The sequence below is a fragment of the Phalacrocorax carbo genome, chromosome 13, assembly GCF_963921805.1.
Source record: "Phalacrocorax carbo chromosome 13, bPhaCar2.1, whole genome shotgun sequence".
Classification (NCBI taxonomy): domain Eukaryota; kingdom Metazoa; phylum Chordata; class Aves; order Suliformes; family Phalacrocoracidae; genus Phalacrocorax; species Phalacrocorax carbo.
Genome location: NC_087525.1, coordinates 9,950,259 through 9,968,990, shown reverse-complemented (window position 1 = coordinate 9,968,990; position 18,732 = coordinate 9,950,259). Strand labels below are relative to the sequence as shown.

The 18,732-nt window shown below is 41.1% G+C and overlaps 1 long non-coding RNA gene across 1 annotated transcript; it reads right to left on the bottom strand.

Annotated features, from left to right (window-relative positions):
• Positions 1–1,308: 1,308 nt before the first annotated feature.
• Positions 1,309–18,237, bottom strand: LOC135315607 (uncharacterized). The gene is made up of 4 exons (XR_010375088.1): positions 13,383–18,237; positions 2,775–2,985; positions 2,071–2,241; positions 1,309–1,806 (listed from the first exon to the last, which is right to left on the bottom strand). It is a non-coding gene; the product is annotated as an uncharacterized LOC135315607 (long non-coding RNA).
• Between the last annotated feature and the right edge of the window lie 495 nt (positions 18,238–18,732).

Here is an 18,732-nt window from a genome sequence, read left to right as displayed (position 1 = left end):
AATTTTTTTTTCTAATAATTACTTTACACAAGCTCCACAATGATTTTGGGTCTGGCTCATGAATTTTGAAATGGTTTAAGCTGGACATATTCCCTGGTGACTTCTTGAGTGCTCAAAGGAATGTAAATCTGCCAGTTTTTATTGTTGGCTACCCACAAATTCGGCTCATTTATCAAAGAGCATTATACACGCTCACCCAGGAGTCTGCCCTACCATCTTTCTCACAGGATGTACTAGGGCAGCCACACATAACTGTTTACTCATATAGTTATTCTGCTGCAAGTAGCTAAACCTCCATCGTATCCATAGATACATATTTTTAAAAAAGAAACGCTGAGATACCTGAAACAAGAACAGAACTGTACACAAAGCTAGGTACAGATCTTTGATTTGAATGGACAAATTGTTCTGTGACAGTCTTCTGACAATTCAAACTTTATCATGTTTTTTGCTGATTTTTCTCCTGTGCTCCAAGTGACAAATGTTTCTTCCTGGCAGCAGAAGGTATCGTTCTGAATGACTGGTACATACTAGCATAAACTCAGGCAGGAGGGTTTTAGGAGCAACAAAACTGCCCTTCCAGCAAGGCTCGCAAAGACTGGGCCTTTGTGTGCACACTTCAGGTAAACACTGAGCGCTTCATGCAAAACCAATTCCTTGGTGTGACAAAGCTGTGGGATGCTGTATCAAATGTATCTCAATTTTAGTAAATTGCCCAATGTTTAGACATTTAAGATAAACTTTTTACAAGTTTCCCAGTCACAGAAGTCTTCTCCTGAAAGAATTAATGTTATCTCTACCTGTGGGCAGAACCTTACGTGCAAAATGCACAACCTGCAAATCCTACGGCCTTTACACATATGCAGGGTCAAATTCAGGAGGCACATGCATAGTGACTGGCATTTTCAGCAGAAGCATCTTGTCTTCATGCTGACATGCAGCATCTTGGTGGCAGAGCAGGAGGGACGCCTACATAGTCGTGGTCCACGCCAACAGACGTGTACTGCTGCCAGTTGCACAACTTTCTCCAGGTCTGTCAATAAGAAAAAACTGACCCCTGTGAAAGAAGCAAAAAGAGTCCAATATGCCTCATTTCAAGAACAAGAGAGATCCAGATTTTTAATGAGGCACATTTCAGCAGCTAAATCAGCTGGTGTCTCCCTAGTGATCAAACTAAAGCACTGAAAGTAGGAAGATGTGCTTACTCTTAACCCTGCCAGAGATGGAGTGAGAGAGAGAGGGGTGAAATCAGTGAAACGTCTCACTTCTACTCCCAAAACATACCACAGCAATGTTTATGGACCTCAGGGAGGGTTGTGAGGTGTTCGTAACTAGAGTGTCAGCAGTTGAGTGTCTTCACGTAGAGAGAGGTAGAGCCAAAGAGGATCTGAAAATGCTATTGAAGACATGAGCACTCTAAAGACACTTTCCTCACCTTTAGTTTGTCAGAGTCACTTCCCATCTAGTGCCAATGTGAGCATGAAGGACATGCCCCTCCTTCCACATTTCCATTGCTCTGAAGAAATAAATCAAGTGCCAAAGTACTGCTTAGACAAACTGCTAGAGAATGGGAAAAAAGAGCCAGACTTCCCAGAGGAACAATGTATTTACATAAGGTAACTTAAATTAATGTAATAAATCCACTACCAGCTTTTATTGGGGGTCCTGGTCTGGAACTACAGATCTGTAAATAGCTCCATAGTGCTGTGAGTTTGTAACAGCTGATGTGGCAAAACTCTTCTTTCAAAACCAAGTTAATTCTCCCTCTCTGGAATGTATTTTTTACAAGTGGAAAAGGCAGCCCATCTATATGGAAAAAGAAAAACATACTGTTACTATTCCCCCTCTATTGATTTCACAGAGGTGAGGAATTATCAAGTTTCCTGAAGTTTCGACACTTCAGGAAGATGTCAGCTGAGTTTCAAACCCTGCCCTGCAATAATTTTAACTAGTATGAAATACTGACAGTAAGCAATGGATGTCTTTGTCTTTTATCAGATTGTCTTCAGCATGAATTTCAAAATCAAGTAAGCGGAAACTTCAGTGAAACTTCAATATAAAAAACATTACCTAAGACTTGTCCCTCCTTGTGTCTTTCATACGCACTACCACGAGAGACTCGCCTGGCAATCTAAAGCAGGAAAGAAAAGAGGGACCAGGACGTGCACAGCAGAGCTTCAGATGGGCGGATGTAATCAGTCACACTCTGCCTTTTCCAAATTTTGTTAACGCTCATAGTTTCTGCCAAACAAGGAAAGACAAGATGCAATAACACGTGCAAAAGCAAGTAACAGCCTTTCTTGTCACATACAGGTCCTTCTTTTTGTGAACTTCATGGGACTCTAGCTTGAAAATGCCAGTGCTAGTACTTCTGTGGCTGGTCAGATACAGATGTATGGGGATACATTAAAGCAGCAGGCATGCAGCGTGTGACACCCATCTTCCTGAGGACGAGCGATGCCTTCCAGGGGATTAGTGCGGCTATACTCAGTTACAGCAGAGTGGACTCTCCCCGCAAGGGAAGTGAATCTTCAGTAAGAGCCAAGGCTATTTCAAGCACAACCTGTGGCACTTAAATGCTGAAATATACTCTCAACAACTAGATCAGATATTGCACACCTCCACAGATTTGGGGGCAAAGAGAGAGACCAGCGAGGTGAGCCACCAGAAAGTTCTTTTTTTAAGGAATCTGTCTTTGCTTGCTGGACTGAGCAATTCAAGTACTAACATTGCCAGGAAAGTTTGCCCAGCTGAACTGTACATTTGAATCTCACCAGTTTGCTTGCCCTTGCTTAATGTCAAGGAGGAAATCCTGCTGCGGGAGAAGCACCTGCAATCCCCGTCGCTCCTGGTGAGTGGTGCCTACACATCTTCAGGGCTTCTTTATCCACTGTTTCTGAGATCAGGCAAATAGTGCAATATAATTTTGGGACTGCTGAGTCTGGAGCTTGGTGTGGTGGCACCAGGACCGTTATGAGATTATTTCTAACATGACAACAGAGAAATATGAAGTAAAAAGTTAAAATAGCTTGTGCAAGAGCTAAAGCAGAACCATTTGAAATGCCTGAGGTTCCTGCCCCGCAAGAAGCGTCTGCTGCACTCTGCTGTGTCTGTGTGCTTACATTTACTTCACGTAACATCAAGTGCAGCACTTGGATCACTGATATTTGTGCAGGGATACCTCAGCCTATTTGCTACAGGATCTGTCCCCTGGAATCAGCTCTCAGTCAGAACAAAAAGCCAGAGGCAGCAATAACAAAGTTTGTGACAGTGGCTTAATTTTGCTTCATTTTTACAGGATGTTTTTAGAACTCTTTTAGAGGAAGTTGAATTATGGTTAACATTTATATAACTTTTTGCATAAATAATCAGCCAAGATTTAGCTGCCAGCAGTGTTGAAATCTGCACTGCCCCAGTGATGGTATTTATCACTTGATCCTTGGTAACTTTATCCAGATACCCCACATCAAGTTTAGTGGAGGCTTGATGCAGAGAACAGAAGTTCAAGGACTTGTTGAACTCTCCTTGTTCTAATTCACATAAGTTAAATGTTAGGGTTGACTACCATCCCTGAATATTCCTCAGTTCCTCAGGTGATAACCATTTTAATCTGAGATTGCCATCCCCAACTCTGCACATCCCGTATACACACACACAACTACACCCATGGTCACAGACATGAGCAAGTGTACTTTTTCAGCCTTATTTCTGGAAGGATCAGCTGGCAAAGACAGTGTTAGTGTCAGAAGATCAGTTTTGCCATAGGTACCAACATCATTCAAGGAAGAAAGAGTCTTCTAAAACACTAATGCTCAAGCAAACAGCACTACTTTAATAGGAGCTAAATTGAATATCAAGTTCTCCAACCTTCTTCAACGGGTACACAGGAAAAAAAACAGCCCTGTCTCCACCTCCATTCTCCTTTCCCTCTCCATACTTTTAAATTCCCCAAAGTCTGTCAAAAGGAATAACATACCAATCTTGTTTGTCTCAGTTTTCAAACCCAAGCTTTATCTAGCTGCTTAGAATTAGAGAAATCATCTGGCCCTAGTGATTTACTCCAGCATTTCCTTGACAAAAATATATAGTCACAGAAAGGCATTAGCTTGCTTCTTTCTCTCATCCTAATATGTGGCATCTGTAGAAGATGGAGTGTTGATTTCATTACCTTGCAAGGTATGAATTGATATACAGAATAAGGCGAGCACACGTAATGGCACCTCTGCAAAATAAAGAGAGCTGCTTTGCTTTTCATTGATAATATTCCTCTGTTACCTCTGTTACCATCAGTTACCTCTGTTACCATAAAAGCCAATGTTTACATGTGATCTGATTCCTGACCAAGCCTATCTCACATTCCCTGGCTGTTTTGATTGCCAGTGACCAGAGGAAAGGAAAGGGGAGGATGGGTGAGTTGTCCACCAATAACAATCACACAACAGAAATACAGATTCTTTCTTTCTCTCCCTTAGAAGAAAAAGGATTTGCTGGGTTGGATCTTCATCTCCTTTCCCTTTTCCTTCAGAGTGACAGTTATTAGATTCTGCATGGCATGTCAACAGTTTGGATAAATTAGTGTATACTGCTAGGGCCATTAATGTATGCTGGTAGGGCTATATATACAGCAGGAACATCTCCTTATGAAAAGCATAGGTTTTCTCTACTCACTGGCTAAACTATTACAAACTATTCCATTTTCTTTATGTCCTTAGCAGTAAAGTTTATTTTAGCTATTTTACCTTAGGGGAGTTGCTTGATTTTGTTTTTATAGGCATCCGATTGCAAGTCCCCAGGAAAAGTTCTCGATTAAGAATCCATACACTAGATCGTTCAGTCTCTGCCCAAATCTGGAAAATTCCTGTTATACTTATTAGAGGCTAGTTCAGGTTTCCATATCTGCTGAGATTATTAACAACATACCAAGCTCTCTGCCAATTCACAGACAGCTCAAACACTGTAGATCTTGGGTATGGGTAGACAAAAAAAAAATTATAAGAGCAAATACAATGATTTTCCATTAGCTACTGAATTTTATCCAACCTCAAATACCTCCTGGAAGTGGCACTTTGCCCATACATATCTCAAAGCATTAGACAGCTAATGTCAGCTCCCGTTCTACATATTACACTACGGCTGTCCCAGGTACCTCCAGTAACCGCCACCCATTTTCGTGTATTTTTGCATGACCACACAATGCCCAGCTCTCCTTACCCAAACACTGACTAACTGTCACAGCAGCCCAGAGTGCCTGTTCTAAGCTCTCCTTGGAGAGATACCAGACGGGGAAGCAGGACTATGTGTCTTTCACGCAAGTGAAGACCATGACCTGTTCCCCGTCCTGCCAGAAGTGTGGCTAAAATGGAAAGTGTTGGAGCTGTCCATCTCTGCACATCTTTCTTGGACTCAAACATCTCTTGTCATTTCGTTCACTTAAGAAAGTCATTGCTTCAAATAAAATATTCTCCAGTTTTTGAAGTGAACTTCAGGCTAGACTGACAGAGCAGCAGACTGACTCCTCCTCTATTTCCAGAAAACATACAGAAATGGCAGTGGCATCACATCACCTACTGCCCTTCACTCCTTGCTGGCCAAGGCCACCTTCATTACACTGGAAAGACCACCATCACTACATTTCCAAGCTAATCACTTTAGTTATTTGCTTCCTTAGTGAGACTAAGACCAAAGGAATGCCATAAACCCTATTCTTTAGACACGTATCTGCCAGGAGCATAAGAGAACTCACTTCCCAAGAAACACACGAGACAATAGTCACTGTTGGAAGCAAATTTAGGAGGGAAAGATGTTACGGACCATTGGCAGTCTCTTGAGATATCCCTGCAAAGATTTCTTTGTAGGAGGAACAATGGATGAAACGCAGATAGAAACCGGTAAGAGCTGTAGTTGTCAGATTGAGAGGATGCAGATAAGGACCAGGGCTTTCTCCTTTTACAAGGTGAGAGCACGCAGACTTGTGGAGTTTTGAATATATCTGTTGGAAAGGACAGAAGTATTGATCTGTATTGAAGGGGAGGGGAATGCTGGTGGGAAAGGAAAGAGTGGCTAAAAATAAAACAGTAATTCTGTTATTTAGTCAGGAAGAAAAAAGAGAAAATGTCTGTTCCTATTCAACTCAGCAAATCAAAGACTTAGTGATTTATCATCAGAATAATAGACTTAGCTTCTAATCTGCCCAATTCCTTACTTGCTGTAAGTCTATACCTGGTCTGTGTGCAGCAGAGATGAAAAAGATTGATCTGTGACTTTGTTGGTATAATAAATGCCAGGGTATACAGCTGAGGATTTGTCTTATCATTGGCTGCTTCAAATCATACCAGCTACCATTTTTGTTATTCTCTGTTCCCTGCTTGGAACCCCTGGCTGCCTGCAAAGGATTGTGAGAAAAATGAGAGGGGCTGCGTGCTTGGGGAGAGGGAGGGAGGTACACCAGCACAGACACAACCTTACCGCCTGATATTGCTGGTGCTTTTCATTCCATTTTTGTAGTGGCTTTCAAGAGCTAAGCATTCCCCTTCTGTGCCTCTGCCACAAGTTAGTACATGACCAGCCTTAAAAAGAAAGGATTAATATTTTCTTTAAGCAGAAGAATATTTTCTGTCCAAAAGAAGAGTCCATTTTCTTCCCTGAACCATCGACATCCTCCCTTCCCTTTTACTGCTTTCCTCCTCTCCCCTTCAGGCCTCTTCCTTTTCTGACCCTCAACCTGTTCTATCTTGGTCTGGAGCTGTTGAAAAAACAGACTGGACTCCCTTTAAAAGCCATCAGCAGAGCTGATTCTCAGTCAGAAGAGCACACATTTCATCAATATTTACTGCAGTTCATATTTCCACAAAAACTTCTAAATGAACAGAACACAAAATTCAATAAAAGCAGAGTAAAAACCCTCATGTTTCCTGTTGCCATTTAAAAGATGAAAACAGAGAACAGCTCAAAATTAACGCCCCAGCTCCCCTGCAAGATGAGTGTTTTAAAAAAAACCCAAAGTATAATAGCAATAACAACAGAGATACACCATTGTTTCAAACCCTTTACTTCCTGCATTTTTTAAATTCTTTTCCTTTGTGTTTTGGCAGCTGTAATTCTGCACCCTAGAATTGTTCTGCAGGCTGTTAATGTCTGTGGCCTTTTACATCAACAACAGCTCTACTTTCCAGTCATTTCTTGAAGTGCTACCTGGTATGAATTTAACATGACTGAGGCAGCCTCCTACACACACACACACACTCACACCCCTTTCTGAGACATGCAGGAGCATGCTTCATCCCATCCATATCCAAAAAAATTTAACTTCTTCAAGAGAGGTATATGCTTTGTAAATAACTGTGTTTCACAGCAATGGGGAAGAACCACTTAAATTACAACCTTCCCAGGTTCTCTTGGGGAAATCAAAGGACTGATATTACAGTGGGAAGATTTCATTATATAAGCAAATAAGATGTCATTAAATCTGAGCCATTATGGGGTTTTCCTTTTAGTTAGCTGCTGCTTCTTTTACTTTTTAAGAGCGTCTAAAGAACTCATATGTGATCAAACAGATATGAAGAGCATTCTGCAAGTCTATGATCAAACGCATGCATATATCAAGAGTGTCTCTAGTTCCTTTTAGATTCATTTAATCAAAGAGGTTAATAGACTGGAGCCTAGTTATCAGCAGCACAACGCTGCCGCAGCAGTCGCCAATGATGGAAACAAATGGCAGGTATCCTGTTGCAACAGAGATGGATAAAGTGGGCAGCAGATATGCAAGATGAAAGGACTTAAAAACCAGATGCTTTTAAGAGCCCTGTGTGTCTGATGTGTGCTTAAAAGCCCATGAATAATTTCAAGGTATATGTCTCTTCACTTAGGAGGCAAAGATTGGTCAAAAGAGTTTGCAGAAGGTTTGGGTTTTTTTTTTTTTTAACAGGTCAAATGATTTGCCTTAACAGGTCAAGAATTACCCAGCTTAACTCCTGGCTGTGATTTATGCTTTTCAGGAGTCAAATTTAAGTTCCTAAATGATGCTACTCCAGTTAAAATTAGGAGCAAGATGTTAAAACAAGCCCTAGAGATGTACTGGACTACAGCAATGCCTAACACCAGACATGAATACAGTAGAGCAGCAAGTGCCTGTCTAAGATTCCTTTGGGAAAAACACGGATTTAGGGACTCCAAGGTTTTCTTGCTGTACCTGACTTAGCTGTGTCCCTTGCCATCAGTTGCCATCAGACATTAACTTCTTTGACAAAATGTTTTGGGTCTCTATTTCTCTTGGTTCAGGCTTTTCATTATTTTTTTCAGTCACACAAACCAATGAGCAGGGCCTTCTGGACAATTTCCTCTGAAATCCATTGTTGGGAAGAAATGAGTTTCTGACAAAACCAACATTTCAAGAAATATGTCTTTCTCATGGCTTATATCACATGTTCATAAAAACCTGTTCGATTAAATTCATTTTAGATGAAGCTCTTCACATTTTCTGATGAGAAGCTGACAATTGGTAAGGCAAATGAAGATAAAAAATGTTCTGGCCTGGTTTATGTTTTTCTTGGAAAAATCCCTCACCACACACACCTGTAGCAAACTGGCTGTCTGACCAGGGACCTCCAGTGGTAGGGAAAGCAGACCTGATATACTCCAGGAAACAAAAGAAATTGCTCCTTCCTATAATAAAGTCTTTTAAGTGGGGAGTAAGGGAGGGAATATTATGAATGCAGGGGAACATTTTAGGATCCCTGAAAACTCCTGAGTTCCTGGGAATGAATGATTCAGTCAGAAACCCATCTTCCAAAGTGGAAGATGACTGGTTTCTCATATTGTGTCTATGGTATATTGCACAATGATGATCATTCATCTGGAAATTATTACAATACAAATTGTGAATAATATAACCCAGAACTTCTATTTTTAAATAACTCGGCTCCTTCCAATCACCTACTGCAGATCACACTTCACTTTGAAGTTAGAGATTTGAGACTAGCCCAGGTAAGGAGTTACTGTTAACTAGTAGCTTCTTGACAGTCACATTTCAACTGCTGGGGAACAATTACTGAAATCACCACCATAAACAGTTGCTCTTCTGTCATATTATACCTGACAGGAAAAGGCCCGAATACCTCTGAAAGCTCGGAAATATTCATCCATCCATATGGCTTGGTGTGGACTGGTTTGGCAGAGCAATGTGGGGATATTAGCACATCTGCTGTCTGTCTTACACTTGTTTTAGAGACAGAAGCACAACTCTCTGTTGATGTATTCATGAGAACTAACACACTGCAAAAAAAAGAACCTTAAAAAAATGTAGATTTGTTTTGCTGTATCCAATATGTTCTTGTCTCTTGTATGAAAAGCCCATCTGGTTTAAAAATATACAGCACCTGTGTAAATTTTTATGTATTGAAGCTTGAAGTGCTAAATATTCCTTGTAAAAATAAATCATGGATATTAAGGGGAATTTTTTTTTTAATGTTTGCAAATTGATGTACCTCTGACCTTACTGAACATGCATTTTCCGGATTCTCCACTTGAAAGAGTTTTCACAGAAAGATCGACATGCTGGACAGAGGAGACAAATGGAAAACATTAAGAAAATGGACAAAGGGCTTATATGCACACTTCACCTAGCCTAATGATAGCTTTCTTTACAACTGTCTAAACTGAGCTCCTCTCGCTCTTTTCTGATGGAGAATTTTATACCCTATCATTCCAAAAGACAGCTGAGTCACAGAGCAAAGGAAGAAATGAAATACTGCAGAAGCAGTCTACATCTCAGATATACACCAACAAATCCCAGCTAGTCATGATGCTAAATATGCACTTTTTTTTTATCCCAACCAAGTGCTATGTCACTTGCTCTTTTCACTGCTATACTTTCAAATGTCAGAGAACTGTAGCAGAACATTGGTATCTAAGATCTTACTTCTAATCCTCAGAAGAAAAGAATGGGAGAGAATGAACAGACGCTCTTGAGGTCACTGGCATAACATCCAGGACTGCAGAAACAAACTCAATCCACACCTGTTTACTATCCTAAAGTATGCTATTACAGCAGGACACTATGAAAAACATGCCCACTTCCTAGCTGGCTAAGATGTAGTTCATGCTTCAATTACCTGTTTTCAAAACATAGTGTGAAATGCCACTGTGATGTATATGATTTGTGTTTCAATATCTCAAAGCAAAGAATAAAACCCACTTTGAGTTTTAATGATTATTATGCAATTGTAATGATTGCATTAAAAAACAGACGTAAAGACTGTGAAGTCTGAAGTTTTCCAGCGTACATGAAGGTACCATCCATTGCCGGAACCAGCTCAGGCTCCTGCTTTAAACTCTGCCCATGGAGAGCCTGGGATTCTCTACAGAACTTTGCCATACATTGAGATGATCATCCAGACTTCTCCTGCAGACAGAAAACACACCTGAGTGCTCTGAAGAAGGGATGGGAAGACCCTTCTCACATGGACTTACAGGCCTTCTGACGTTGGTCAGAAGGGGAATCAATTATTTATTGTTCTGCTCTATTTCTAGCAGAAAGGCTTTTCAATTAACTCACCAGGTAATCCTGTGCAAGGTTAAGTAAGCCAAGAGCAGATGAAAGACCGAGATAAAGGGTGGAAGAGCAAGAGTAAAAGTGATCCTTAGTATCCTGCTCAGCTGACCTATTCCAATGCTGCAGTAGGAGTTAAATAAATAGTCTTAATTACTCTGCTTATTATCATTGCAATTAATCCTTGGGTTTCTAAGGCAGCATCGCTTTGTTACTCAGTATTTTCGTGACTCTTCACTTTCCTTGTTTACCGATCTGTTATAAATTAAACACAGCTTGGGGGGCTGCCTGTTCCTAAACGCTCTTTGTTATGCAATTCTTCATAATTTCAAGTTTTGAAACACACAGTACATGTTAAAATCCAATTAGAATGATAAACGAATCATGAGAAAATCTAATGGCAGAAAACAAATTTGAAAGATTAAGCAATTTCCAATTTACAGTTGTATTGTATAATCTAATGCAGCTCACTTTGCCAAATGGCACCATTAGCACTTAAACTTCAGAACACCGTATGCAGTGAAAGGATATTGATTACTGCCCACTACTGGAAGGAAAATTAAAGCTAAGAAAGGCGTAGCAATTCTGGACAAGGCGTGCTTGCAATCGCCTTAGCCCAGACTCAGCTACTAAGAAGGTCATCCCTGTGTGGTTGGAGGTGTTCCCTCACTGGTAATGTATATGCAAAACAAAATGATCCCCGATTCCTCTGTAAAGGTCCCTGTAAATCCATTACAGATAAGCAAATAAATTGCACCATTTTATCTCTTCACTCATCTCTGATAGGGCTTTCCAGACTCAACAGGACAAGCTAGAGAAGTCTTTTTGGGTGCAGGTCTCAGATCAGAAAAGGGAGACATGTTCATTTGCCTCGCCAAGAAGTCGAAGGATTCACTTCAAGCGATATTTGAGAAGATGAACTAAGGCAGATGATATAGGAGAGAGTTTAAATGGAAAGATAAGAACAAAGAAACCAGGAAAAATTGTAATGATTGCATTAAAATGGAGACATAAACCTGTAAAGTGAGCGTTGAACATGAGATTAGTGCACAAAAAAAAGTAGTATTCAGTCATCTGGGCAAATGTGGGGAAGAGGGGGGAGTAGCAAAGAACTGAATAAACACAGAGAGGAGGACTGAAACTTAAATGGGACAGGGATTGGGAGGGAAGGAATGCTGCAAAATAGTTCGAGAGGAGCAACCAAGGACTGCCTTGCTGAAATCAGACTGGCAAAAGTATGGATTTAGCCCAGTCTGAGGTTTTATTCTGTTGCTGTGCTGTAATTAGAATCAGCCTTTTAAACAACTGCACTACTACGGCTCTGGCTAAACATAAATCCCTACAATTTCAGCAGATGCAACGTGACATGTGTGCATGGAGCGAAGGACAGCTATGGGAGCTTTTAAGCTTTCAGGACACCTGTCAGAGCAGCTTGGCACAGGAGTCAGTACCAGTGATGACTAAACCTGACCATGTCTAGATAGAAGTTCTTAACTTTGATGCAGAGCAGGAAAATAAGGCTATGTATTTTCATGTTGCAAGTCCTGTCTATGTTCTTACAGCTCCTGTTCACCCGCTTTCAAAAGGTTGTCTCGCTGGCAGAAACTTGTAAACATGCACAGAAAAAGTTCAGAATTTATTTGTAATCTTTAACTCATATCTGAGCACAAATTGAGAAATATAAGGAAGATCCTGTATCTTTTTGCTTTCAAAATGTTACACTTCACAATAAAAGCTAACTGAGGCTGAGCTCGATTATATGATGCTGCCCTTCCAAAAGGGAAAGAATGGAAAGGTGTCAAGAAATCCAACAGGAAGAAACTGTCATCAAAAAAAAAAAGAAAAAAGCAAAAGACACAGAGGTACTTATTCACTCGTTCCCTTTGCGCAGCGATATTGTATGAATATCCTGCAGGACAGTATGCAAGCCTCTGGGAACACATTAAACCTTGATTCTCCAAACATCAAACATCTCAGCTAATTGCTTAAAGGCAATGTCCCTAGCAGCCAATTGAGACTGAACACCTGGAAGGTGAATGCCTGATTCATAGGGGGATCCTGAAGCCATGGCTACAGGACGCTGTAGAAATGGCAGATGATATTTTCATGCTCTACTTCTGTAACAATCATTCCTGCCCTTTGAGAGGCTGCATTGTTAGCAGACTGCAGAGGTTGTGCCTGAATGACTCTGGACCATTAGAACAGATAACAGAATCGGTCGTGTGCATTTTCTAGAGCAAACCAGAGGCAACAGAAATAACATGGACACTTTTTATACAGAATTTAGATCTATTCAGGAAACACGCAGTAAAATTGCATGATGCTTTCCCTTTCTGAGACTCTTATTCAAACTGTAAATTAATTTTTATCAAGATTGCATGGTAACAATGCAATCTGGCATGACTGACAGTCGCAGCACATAGAAATGCTTCACCTCCATTGTGCAACTGACCTGTCTTTGAAGAGTTGTGTGCAGGCCTAGAATTCAAACAGCTGGAGGTGCCAAGAAATCTGATGCATTGGCCAGGTGAGTGCACAAGTGATAGTGCCCACATGAGTGTGTGCATCATTAGAAAAGCTGAGGACATTGCACACCAGAATTATTGTGCTTTAGAAATAGGAAAGCTATACAAGGGAAGTTCCTGCCCGAACGATGATTGCTACGTGAACAATCAAACCCAACTGCCATTCAGTTCACAACTGTAGCTGTAAGGAATACTTCAAAATAACTGAGCAAGTATTCCAGCTTTCGCTACTACGCTCATCTCTGTGCTAAGACCCTCTAAGTTTAAGACGACCTTCTTGCCATAACAACAACGCAGAATACCTGACTCACCCATCATACACAACGTGCATTTGAGTCCATATCCCATCCGTCCCGGTCGTCCTGCTTCTTCTCTTCCTCGGCACGACAAATGAGGAAGTGGAAACAGATGATGAAACACACGTAACAGAAAACAAATGTGACTTTGGAGATGGATTATTTTTTCGTTTCTCCTGTGCTTGCTTTCAGTTTTTTCAGAAATTATGCATAGCCAGTGTGGAGATGAGCATGAAGATTCTTATGATTTTTTTTTTTTTAATCGCTGCTGTCAATATAAGTTTCTACCTTATTTTTCCTCTGCTCATCTATTTTGGCTCTGTCACAAAACCCTTGCAGAGAACAGAGAACAACTGCGACCAACCGGTAATACGGTGGCTGCACACCCCGGGAAGCCCGCAGCCTTGCCTAGCAATTTTATGAACGACAATTTGAAAATTCTCAAAGCCACATGAAAACCAATGGGCGTCCCAGACATGACTTGCCTTTTCACATATTAAAAGCATTTCTGCACGTTTGCACTGCTGAAGTCTGTCATGTATATAACAAACAGAAGTCAAAAACTCATAAATGTCCCCTGCCAAGTTCCAGATACAAGAACACATTGTCTTGGAAATAGAACCTGAGATGTTCAAAAGGGTTTTGTAATTAACCTTTATAAAAGATGAGTTTGGACCAACCCATTTATTCAAGGCAGGCAGCCTGGAAACATGATGCTACCTATGCCTGCACACACGAGGATTATTGTGTAAAAGTGCATGTTTACGTTTGTTATGGTTAGTTTCACATCTCTCTAGTTAATGGCTGAATAGAGCTGACCTTGAGAATAGCTAGATGTCATCCAGTAAGTATAGAGTCATATCTATGTGCAAGTATGTGAGAGAAACATACAGACATGTGTGCCTGTGAGGATCATTCTTTATACACCTCTGTTATCAGAGGTCAGTAGAGCTTATTTTGCACACAGTTATTTGACAGTCCTTCCAGCACCAGAGAGAGCTTCTACAGCTCTGATCCTCTGCTGCAGCTTTCCTCAATGGGTCACATGCATTCTGCAGCTGTTTAGTATAAGCTATCCAAACAGATGTTCTTCATGTTTACTGGTTTTCTGTTCCTGTTCTGCCCCCTGTAGCCTTCAAAATTGTACCCTTAGGTTTCTAGTTGCAGAAATCAGGGGATTTATGAGAAGTAATTTTTTCTGCTGCCTGTTTGTATTCCTTGTAGTATGTAACAGTCAAGGCACTTGATGGCCTACCAGGAGGTTGGCATAAGCAAAGGAAGAGACGGGAGGCCTGCCAGTCATTTGGTCTCAAATGAGCACTTGAGGTCCTTCTGTGCACAAGGAGAAAACTGGAATTTTGTGCAAAAGGTCTCAAAAATATGACCTGGAGCTTCAACAGGATAGATCTTTTACATTCTATAAAGAATCACAGGTTTTGCTTTTACCTGCTAGGTTTTGTGTTTCTGACAGGGAGAGGTAAGTGTACCGTACATATTGGAGAGCTTTCAATCTGTGCTTGTTTTCTAGTAAACATCTGATTAAACTACTGGGAAAGCCAGGGTGAAATGATTAATAGAGCTACTTAGTACTGCCAGCTTACACAGTAAGGTAAAGGGAACTCCAAGGAGCAATGGACTAAATGAAATGGAAAAATGATAACATACAAATAGCAAAAATAGCTGACATTACGTATGCATTTGAGTATTCAAGGTGGTTTAGAGGTGAATTTTACACTGTTGATTGGCAAAATTAAGTGTTTGATTGACTTACTGATGTTCACTTAAATCTTCTGACAGCTGAAAAGTCACAGAGCATTTGTTTAAGTACTAGGAAGGTAAAACCTTTTTCGATACAAATCACAGCTACTTCACACTCTCGTTCTACAGAGGAGCCCATTAAATAGTACAAAGCATATCAACGTTTCACTCTCTTCAATTCAGAGTCACTAGTCATCAGGGCGGTTACAAAGGCCAAGTCTCAGCACAAGGTAACAGCTCTAAATAATCTTCTCACCTGTGACCATTATGACAATGGAGTAGCATCTTTCAAAACGAAGTCACACACTGTTGCCTCCTAGCACGTCTCCCTGTGTAATGAATTTCAGTATTTCTACTTATGGCCTTGTTTTGAATGCTGTAAGTCATTATCCAAAGGAATGTTTTAGACAGTGAGTTTTAGATGTCTGCAACAACAGCGTTCACGTTCTGAAAAGTTCTTCCCTCCGCCCCCAGTATTGAAAAGCTGAATGAATTTACATCATTCAAATGAGTCTGCTGGCTTAATATTGCATTTAGATCTAATTTTAACAGCAGAGAGTTTGGCCTTTAATCTTCAGTATTGAATTACTCCCAATTCAATCTAAATACAAGGTCCTGTGTGCTACTTTGAGTTTAATTTGTTTTGCAGGAGTCTTCTTTCTACATCACTTTTTTGTGAGTTATTATTAGATTAGTGGCATTTTGTAGGTTTTAGAAGAAAATCTCTAGAAAGTTTAACTGCCCTTGTAACTTCCAAATGAGATAAAGAACAGCCTGCATTATTTCCAAGTCTGCTCCTTTCTCAGGCCCAGACAGATCTATACCTCTCAAGGATCCAGTAAAGGTGTGTAGGTAGAAAGAAGTACTCTGTATTGTGAGACAAGCTGCTTTCAATAAACTAAGGTTTTACACGTAGGTTTTTGATGTGACAGGCGGATGAGGTTTGGCTTTTTGATCTGTTCAGTTGGTGTCTCAGAGTATGAGTGATGTGCTTCTCTGAGAACTTCTGAAGATGCCCAGAGCTGCTCAGCGCTGTCTTCTCCCCTTTCCCACCAAAGCTGGCTGTCGTCTCAAAACTGGTGATACAACCACACATCAGCTTTGTCCCTAACCCAATGTCAGCCAGTATAGTCCTGGACAAATATCAAATATACCTGCCTATCTATTTACCTATCTACTGTTAAATGCTTTTTACCTAAATCTCTTAATATTAACAGCATCTGTGTGGGTAACGACAGGCTGTTAGGCTGGTAGCTCTGAGGGTGAGGTATCTATTGCCATCTCCGGCTAGGGAGACCTAGCTCAGCTGCCGCTTACACAACACATCTCACTGCAGCCTGATTTACCCTCCTTCTCTTTTTGACAGACAGGATTTCACTACGTAGGGAAGACGAAACAATGCTTGTTTCAAAGGAACAGGTCCTTTCATATATACTAGTCAGAAGCCTTTGCAATCAGTGATCAATGGTTTGGGCTGATTTAGACCAGCTGAATCTCTAATGCAGTCTGCTTGATACTTCTGAATTTCCTTTCAGAAAACAGAGGGTATTTGCACCCAGGATACATGACCCCATGATGTGATGAGAATGTGGCATCCCCCAAGAGTAAATTCAAAGAAAGGTGCAGCTGGGTTTTAAAAAGGTGGGTTTTTTTTAAAATGTTCTTCATCTGTGGCACAAATTGTGCACATTCTATACCCAAACCACCACAAGTCTTTTACTAGGCTTGCATGCAGCATACACTGGGCCCCAACAGCCTTGGAAAGCCTCTCGGGGAGTACCAAGCCTGACACGATCAGTGGGGTGATGTGCTATTTAATGTCCCAGCTGTGGATAAAAGGCATTCTCCCTGGAGCCCCTGTCCCGTGCAGAGCGCTGCTGAGCGTTGTCCCAGCCCAGCGCGCAAATTACAGGGTTCAGCAGGGGGAGGGCAGCGATGGCAGAGGGAAGTACAGTTTGGCAGAATGCTGACCCAGCCACGCAGGACACCTTCTGATAGATAAAGTATCTAAATCACAGCAATTTGTGAGACCAGCAGAGCCCAGATGAATGGCAAGTGTGAGATTTATAGAAGCTCCTTGTAATTCTGCAGCAACAAGCCCTTTGGAGAATGGAGCTGTGAAGGGGGAAAAGAAGAGGGCAATGAGGGAAACAATAAAAGCCCTACAAGGAACAATCATCTCCCTCATCACAGGAATAGTAGGGAATTGGGGGAAAGAAAGGAGAGGATTCTTTCTTTTACATGGGTTTACTCTTAATTTAATTTTTGTTATTCTCCTTTCCAGAAGTCTTTCTCCCTACTTTCTTTAAACTTCAGCGAAGGAAGTGGTCTTTCCACTGGCAGACTTTCACACAGATCAAGTCAAGCTGCAGCCTAGATCAACCCCGGACTGTGTGTCCAGCACCAGAATTCTACTTTCAAAGTAATCAAGTGATTTTGGATTGGAATTTTATTTTTGCAGCAAACCCCTTCTTCCCCCTCCTCTAAAGAATTTCCCAAGAGAGACGGGAGAACATCTTTTCACTGCTTCACATGTCCCACCGTAGAAAGGAAAAAGGCAAAAGAACAGTGAATTTCACTAGTGCCTGTTTGGTAGCCTCAACAAGGCTGGCAATCCCTAGTTTGAGCAATAATAGCTTAGAGTTTTCGGAGTGGAGTAGCCTACTTTTCTCAACTCCTTGTTATGAATTTTGTTTGGAAACACTCGCAAAAGAATCTAGGCAACACAAGACTAAATGTCCCATGTTCACGAGGTCACTATTTGACCCATGGCAGCCTGACATGTGAGAAAGGACCCAACACCATTGTAGAGTGCCACTGAAATAAAAAGAATCCTCACATAGACAGAAAGATCACCCACATATTTCTGATTTCAGGGCTGGGGCCATATTTTGTATAAAATATTTCCCACTGCTGCAAAACAATTGGCAATTGCAGATGAAGAAGTGTGAAAAAGGTAATTACTTACAGCAAAGAATGCACCCCTTTGTGTCTTGACACTCTTCCCACAGATCTGTTAGCTGGTGCTCAGGACTACTCTGTCCTTGCCACTTGCAGAATAATCTCAGTAAGGTCTCAGAGGAACTAACACAGGCAGGATACCTGGTGAAACATCACCCATCAGTCCTAAGTTAAGGAAAAAGGGAAAAATGTGAGTTGGAGTTTACAGCTCAAATATAAAGAGTTAACACAGCAAATAGCAGACAAAAAGCTTGTGAAAGAAGGAGAGAAAGCTGCATGGGTTTTTGTGGCCACCAGCTAAAACATCTTTTTGCGTTCAGCCAGAATGTGCAGGGCACTGGGCTACAATTCACTTCAGGCTTCAGATACGATTCATTGCTCCTGAAAGAGAACAGACATGGTTTTGTTGCCTGTCCGGTAAGACAGGTGAGACTGCGTGATGCTGATACAGAACTCTCCTGGAGAGCAGTGAGACTCCCCACTGCCGGGTCAGGCTGTTGCTCCCTGCTAAAAAGACAAACAATGGGTTGATCTGGATTATGAACTTGCTTTTGCTTTTACTTCCCGGGGCCTCTATTTACAGAGGAAATCTGGTCTCTCTCCTCTCCTCTGTGTAAGCTAAAAACTTTCCAGCGCTTCAATATCA